We start from the raw sequence: 7,127 nt of genomic DNA, 5'->3' as shown, positions 1-7,127 counted from the left end.
CTGCTGGGAGCGCTTCGCAGTGCTTCCATTGACGAGGAGCACCACACTATTATGAGTGCGGTGGTCCAGAAGGTTCAGTCCGCAAAAAGCGGATTGACTGAAGCCTGTGCTAGCCTTCTAACAGGCTTTGAGGTAAGTGTTTTAAAATATAGGAAAAATATTACCGCATAGACAGTAGCCCCTGATGCTCTGTTCGGTGTTCACAAAGAAAAACCGAGCAGAGGATCAAACAATATCACAGGAGTCTAATATAAGTATGTCAATTATGCGTATGCAGGCTTCGCTGCTGGCATCTGCCGCACTGACTGCGGAGGTCACCGCACTGAAGTAGGACCTTAAAGGGCCCAAGGATGAGCTCGGCCTTGCCAAGAGGCAGCTCGAGGAGAACAAAGGTAAGTAGTACCTAGTCTATGGATATGTATAAAAAGAATGTGATTGCAAAATGACAGGATCATCATGAATTTGCCAGGGGCCATGACCGAAGTGGCGACCCTAAAGCAAGCGCTATCCGAGGCCGAAGATAAAGCGGCCAAGGAGCGCACCGAGTAGGAAAGGCAAGAGGCTCGGGTGGGCGAGGTGCAGCAAGAGCTCTAGGCTCTTGTGACGAAGCACGAGGCGTTGGAGCTTGACTCGAAGACGCGAGAGTCTGAGCTTGCCGCGGCCCTCGAGAGCGCAAAGAGTGCCAAGGCCGAATCCCAAAAGGCCCTTCAGGAGATTGACGTGATGAAGAAAATAGCGGCGGGTAAGGCATTCTGTATGCAAAGCAAGCATGTGAAAGTAAATTACCTATTACTTACCCGAATCCGGAGCTCTCCAGGAGCATTCGCAAATTTGCCCCGCAGCGTGTCGGATGCCGCACAGTATTACCAGGCCGAGGAGGGAAGCTCAACGGAGAAGCTATTCTGGTCTCAGTATACTGGGACCGAACACCCGGTGCCTATGAGCGACCAGCTGAAGCAGCTGGTCGAGCTACACAAGGCGGCCGAACAGGCCATGAAGGGCTTTATAGTCCGGCTGTGGCCTGGCGACGCCCTTCCGAACAGCTACTTCGGCTTAGTGAGGCATCTTGTAGACGCCTGCCCACGGCTGGAAGTCGTCAAGCGGCCCGTCTGCATCGAAGGTGCACGCCGGGCTTTCGCCCGTGTGAAGGTGCAATGGGCCAAGCTAGACGCCGTGAAGCTGATCAAGGAAGGACCGCCGCAGGGCAAGGAGCATCGCACCCCCAAAATTTATTATGAGGGTGTCCTGAAGGGTGCCCGTCTTGTAGCAGAAGAAGGTTCAAAGGATGTAATATTTGAGTAGACTTGCTCGTGTGATCCTATATGATGAAAACTTGTTTCATATGCACTATGCAACGCTTGTTTGAATTTAAAATATTACCTTTTGTTTGGCTGTTTATCCAATCTGAGAGATGGCTAGTCCTCGGCTTCTGCCCCCATGCCGCGAGTGCTGGGGTGTTCGGGATAAACCTGAGCACTTTTGTTCCCATTTTTGGGTCCTTCGAGGGAGGTGCTCAGCACGGCGAACAAGGCAACCAGACTAATAATGCTTTATCACTCTCACTTAGCCATAGAATTCTATAATTTTAAATTTCGGCGAAGCCCTTGGTATTCGGAAGGCCGAATTCGGGGCGCGATAAACGCCTTTAAGCCGGATAGGGCCGGCTCCTCGCTCTAAGCGGCATAAGTCTTTAGGGACTCGAAACCTCGCCGAACAGCGACCAATCTCTCGCCTTATCATGACAGTCAATTTTAGCTTTCTCTACTGAGGTGCTTAGCCCAGCAGAACTGGGGAACAATCGCAGTAGTTCTCCTAGTGCTACCTTAGCCGATAGAGTGGAACGTAAGGTACCAAAACATAGGAGCCGGGCAAACCCAACATTTGACCAAAGACATGATTCAGAGCTGATGCATATAATGCTATAAGTTCGGGGTGCCGCACTTGTGAAAGTGTTCGGACTTATCACACCATATTGTGGGGTACTTAAGCCCCTGGTGTATTGGCCGTACCAAAGTGTAGGGTTACAAGGCGTCATTAATGAACACATGTATATAAAAAAGAAGAATGCAATAGTAGTCGTAATGCTATGCATTGTTTATTCAAAAAGGTGCGTTAAAGCAGAATGATACAAATAGTGTGATAAGCAAAAAGTAGGACTATGTCCCTTTCAAGGGCAAGCTGAGGAATAGTATCAAAGCAAATATTTCACTCGTTATCGTAATCCACCTGGGAGTTCCGTGGTGTGATGTAGCTTTCTGCCTCCTTGGTTGCTGCATCATGTGTTCGGCAATCATGCTGCCGGACAGGGTTTCCAGAGATTAAAGTCCTGAAAAAATAACAAAGCAGGAAGCCCCTAGTGCGGTTTAAGCCGCGTATTGGGGCGTGCCATAGTTGTGCCCCCTCCCCGCTTGTGGCCATGGTATTTTTAATGCGTAAATATGTACGCATGGCACGGATTTCGCCGTTTGGCTGGGACTGGGGTGGGCGCCGCATTGCTACGCGAGCTCAGGTTGTGCCAGGCGGTCTAGTTGCCGATTACTCCGAGCGCGCTTGAAGGTGTCCGGGTCTTGAAACGCCGAAATGGTGGATTGCCTTGAGAGGCTGCTTTGCGCTTCTGCTGCGAGGGCCGCAGTGTGCTCCTCCGTGCGGAGAGAGCGCTCTGTGTTTCCATTAACTGTGATGACCCCCCGAGGTCCTGACATCTTGAGCTTGAGGTATGCATAATGCGATATCACATTGAATCTCGCAAATGCGGTTCGCCCGAGTAGTGCATGATAGCCACTGCGGAACGGGACTATATCAAAGATTAATTCTTCGCTTCAGAAGTTATCCGGGGATCCGAAGACCACTTCCAGTGTAATTGAGCCTGGGCAATGGGCCTCTACCCCTGGAATGACGCCTTTAAAGGTCGTTTTTGTGGATTTGATCCTTGAGGGGTCTATACCCATTTTGCACACTGTGTCCTGATAAAGCAAGTTCAGGCTGCTGCCTCCATCCATAAAGACTCGAGTGAGGTGAAATCCGTCAATGATTGGGTCTAGGACTAGTGCGGCAAATCTGCCATGATGGATGCTAGTGGGGTGGTCCCTGCGATCGAAGGTGATCGGACAGGAGGACCATGGGTTGAACTTTGGGGCGACTGGCTCCAACGCATATACGTCCCTGAGCGCACGCTTCCGCTCCCTCTTGGGGATGTGGGTTGCGTATATCATGTTCACCGTCCGCACTTGTGGGGGGAACCTCTTTTGTCCTCTGGTGTTCGGCTGCCGAGGCTCTTCCTCATCATCGCTATGTGGCCCCTTATCTTTGTTTTCAGCAATTAACTTGCCGACCTGCTTGAATACTCAACAATCCCTATTGGTGTGATTGGCTGGCTTGTCAGGGGTGCCGTGTATTTGACACGAGGGATCGAGTATGCGATCCAAACTGGACGGGCCTGGAGTGCTTCTTTTAAATGGCTTTTTCCGCTGACCGGGTTTAGAGCCTTTGAATCCGGCATTGACTGCCATATCCTCGGTATTGTCGCTGTTAATGCGGCGCTTATGTTTATTTTGACGTGACCTGCCATTGCCGTCCTTGGTATCCAAAGTACCACGGTTCTTTGATATGTTATTACTGCGAGCCAGCCAACTGTCTTCTCCCGCACAAAAGCGGGTCATGAGTGTCGTGAGGACTGCCATAGATTTTGGCTTTTCCTGACCAAGGTGCCGGGCTAGCCACTTGTCGCGGATGTTGTGTTTGAAAGCTTCTGGACAGTCGATGATTTGATTTTTCTTTGTTAGGAACCGAGTCTAGAATTGCCTGGCCGATTCTTCTGGCTGTTGAATTATGTGTCTCAAGTCATCGGCATCTGGTGGTCGCACATAAGTGCCCTGAAAGTTGTCGAGGAATGCGGCCTCCAGATCTTCCCAACAGCTAATGGACTCTGCTGGCAAGCTGTTAAGCCAATGACGCGCTGGTCCTTTGAGCTTTAGTGGGAGGTATTTGATGGCGTGTAAGTCGTCACCGCGGGCCATGTGGATGTGGAGGAGAAAATCCTCGATCCATACCGCAGGATCTGTTGTGCTGTCGTATGATTCTATATTTACGGGTTTGAAACCCTCTAGGATTTGATGATCCATGACTTCGTCTGTGAAGCATAAGGGGTGTGCGGTGCCTCTGTATTGGGCTATATCGTGACGCAGCTCGAATGGGTCTTGCCCACTGTGTTCGGCCCGGCCGGATTTACTTTTACTGTATCCGTCATGACGTTTATCGTCTCGCATAGTGGCGTGCCCTCGTGATCCGTAGTTCGACCTTGCATGATTTTCTTTGTCCTCCAATACGTCTCGCAGGTCTGGCATATTTCCCCATGCCTTTTTATTTGAATGATGTCGGGGTGCGGGCTGAGTTTTTGGCTGGAATGCCTCTCTATCATGGCCACGAGGTGGCCGATCAGCCGCATCATACGCTTCTTCCTCCAGTCAGGGTAACAACCTGCATTTTGGGTAACTCTTGGAGGGGCGTTCGAGTTTATATTCCTTGGCCGCGAGGACTTCAGTCCATCTGTCAGCTAGCAGATCTTGATCAGCTTGAAGCTGCTGCTGCTTTTTCTTAAGGCTATTCGCCGTGGCCATAAGCCGGCGCTTGAAGCGCTCTTGTTCGACGGGATCCTCTAGCACGGCGAATTCGTCATCGCCGAGGCTTGCCTCGTCTTTGGAGGGGGGCATGTAATTATCATCCTCCGCCTCTCCATCTGCCGCTCTCTCAGGAGGGCTGGCTCCTCCATCTTCCTGCTCTAAATATTGCTGGAGGGGATTGTTGTTGTCTTCTGCACTATCCGGAGTGTTATTATCTCTTGTGCCGGTATCACCACATTTGCTTTGGCGGGACTTAGAGCGGCGCCGCTGACATCGGCGCTTGGGTTGCTTCTTGGAGGGGTCATCCTCCGCTGTCTCGTCGCCATTGCCTTCTTTGGGTGTGTCCACTATGTATATATCGTATGATGAGGTGGCTGTCCAGTGCCCTGTGGGCAGTGGTTCCTCTTTGTCTCCCGCATCGTCGTCCATACCGTTGATGTCTTCAGAGTCGAAGTCGAGCATGTCGGTTAAGTCATCGATAGTGGCTACTAAGTGGGTGGTGGGTGGGCCGCGAATTTCTTCGTCGTCCGCATCCCAATCCTGCCGGACATAGTTCGGCCAGGATCCTCCTGACAAGGAGAGAGACCTTAATGAGTTCAGTATGTCACCAAAGGGCGAGTGCTGAAAAATATCCGCGGAGGTAAACTCCATGATCGGCGCCCAATCAGATTCGCTAGGAACGGGCGCAGGCGGTTCGGAGTCCATGGCCGTAGAAGGATCCGGCAGTTTGACAATACGGCTGACGTGTAGGGTAAGGTCAATGTCAGGCTCGATCGCCGATGAGGATAAGGCTTCCGTGGCGGGGTCCATCCACTCGTCCGTGGAAGGCGCAACTGGCTCCGAATTGAGGGTCGGAGCGGCTGCCGGTGCGATCTCCTGAACACTGTCTGATGGTAGAGCTAAATCGTACTCATCGTGACCGCGTGACGCACAAGGCAGAGGCTCGAATCCATCGAAGATCAAGTCTCCGCGGATATCGGCCATGTAGTTTAAGCTTCCAAATCCGACCTGGTGGCCAGGGGCGTAACTTCCGATCTGCTCCAGATGGCCACGCGAGTTGGCCCGCAGTGCGAAGCCGCCGAACACAAAGATCTGTCCGGGGAGAAAAGTCTCACCCTAGACTGCATCGCTATCGATGATTGCAGGAGCCATCAAGCCTAACGGCGACAACACAGAGGAACTCTCAATGAAAGCACCAATGTCGGTGTCAAAACCGGCGGATCTCGGGTAGGGGGTCCCGAACTGTGCGTCTAAGGCGGATGGTAACAGGAGGCAGAGAACATGATGTTTTACCCAGGTTCGGGCCCTCTTGATGGAGGTAAAACCCTACGTCCTGCTTGATTAATATTGATGATATGGGTAGTACAAGAGTAGATCTACCACGAGATCAGAGAGGCTAAACCCTAGAAGCTAGCCTATGGTATGATTGTATATCGTCCTACGGACTAAAACCCTCCGGTTTATATAGACACCGGAGAGGGTTAGGTTTACAGAAGGTCGGTTACAAAGGAGGAGATATCCATATCCGTACTGCCTAGCTTGCCTTCCACACCAAGTAGAGTTCCATCCGGACACGAGACAAGGTCTTCAATCTTGTATCTTCATAGTCCAACAGTCCGGCCAAAGGATATAGTATGGCTGTCCGAAGACCCCCTAATCCAAGACTCCCTCACACAATAATGATTCTAACACCCATGGAGCCTTGGTGTTGATCATGTTTTGATCGTGGAAGAGGCTTAGTCCACGGGTCTGCAACATTCAGATCCGTATGTATCTTGCAAATCTCTATGTCTCCCACCTGGACTTGATCCCGGATGGAGTTGAAGCGTCTCTTGATGTGCTTGGTTCTCTTGTGAAATCTGGATTCCTTTGCCAAGGCAATTGCACCAGTATTGTCACAAAAGATTTTCATTGGACCCGATGCACTAGGTATGACACCTAGATCGGATATGAACTCCTTCATCCAGACTCCTTCATTTGCTGCTTCTGAAGCAGCTATGTACTCCGCTTCACACGTAGATCCCGCCACAACGCTTTGTTTAGAACTGCACCAACTGACAGCTCCACCCTTCAATGTAAACACGTATCCGGTTTGTGATTTAGAATCGCCCGGATCCGTGTCAAAGCTTGCATCGACGTAACCATTTACGACTAGCTCTTTGTCACCTCCATAAACGAGAAACATTTCCTTAGTCCTTTTTAGGTATTTCAGGATGTTTTTGACCGCTATCCAGTGATCCACTCCTGGATTACTTTGGTACCTCCCTGCTAAACTTATAGCAAGGCACACATCAGGTCTGGTACACAGCATTTCATACATGATAGATAGGGAACATCTTTCATCTTCTCTCTGTCTTCTGCAGTGGTCGGGCATTGAGTCTTACTCAACTTCATGTCTTGTAACACAGGCAAGAACCCTTTCTTTGCTTGATCCATTTTGAACTTCTTCAAAAAACTTTGTCAAGGTATGTGCTTTGTGAAAGTCCAATTAAGCGTCTTGATCTATCT

This window comes from Triticum dicoccoides, chromosome 1A (assembly GCF_002162155.2).
Source record: "Triticum dicoccoides isolate Atlit2015 ecotype Zavitan chromosome 1A, WEW_v2.0, whole genome shotgun sequence".
Classification (NCBI taxonomy): Eukaryota; Viridiplantae; Streptophyta; class Magnoliopsida; order Poales; family Poaceae; genus Triticum; species Triticum dicoccoides.
This window is presented reverse-complemented; position numbering follows the sequence as displayed.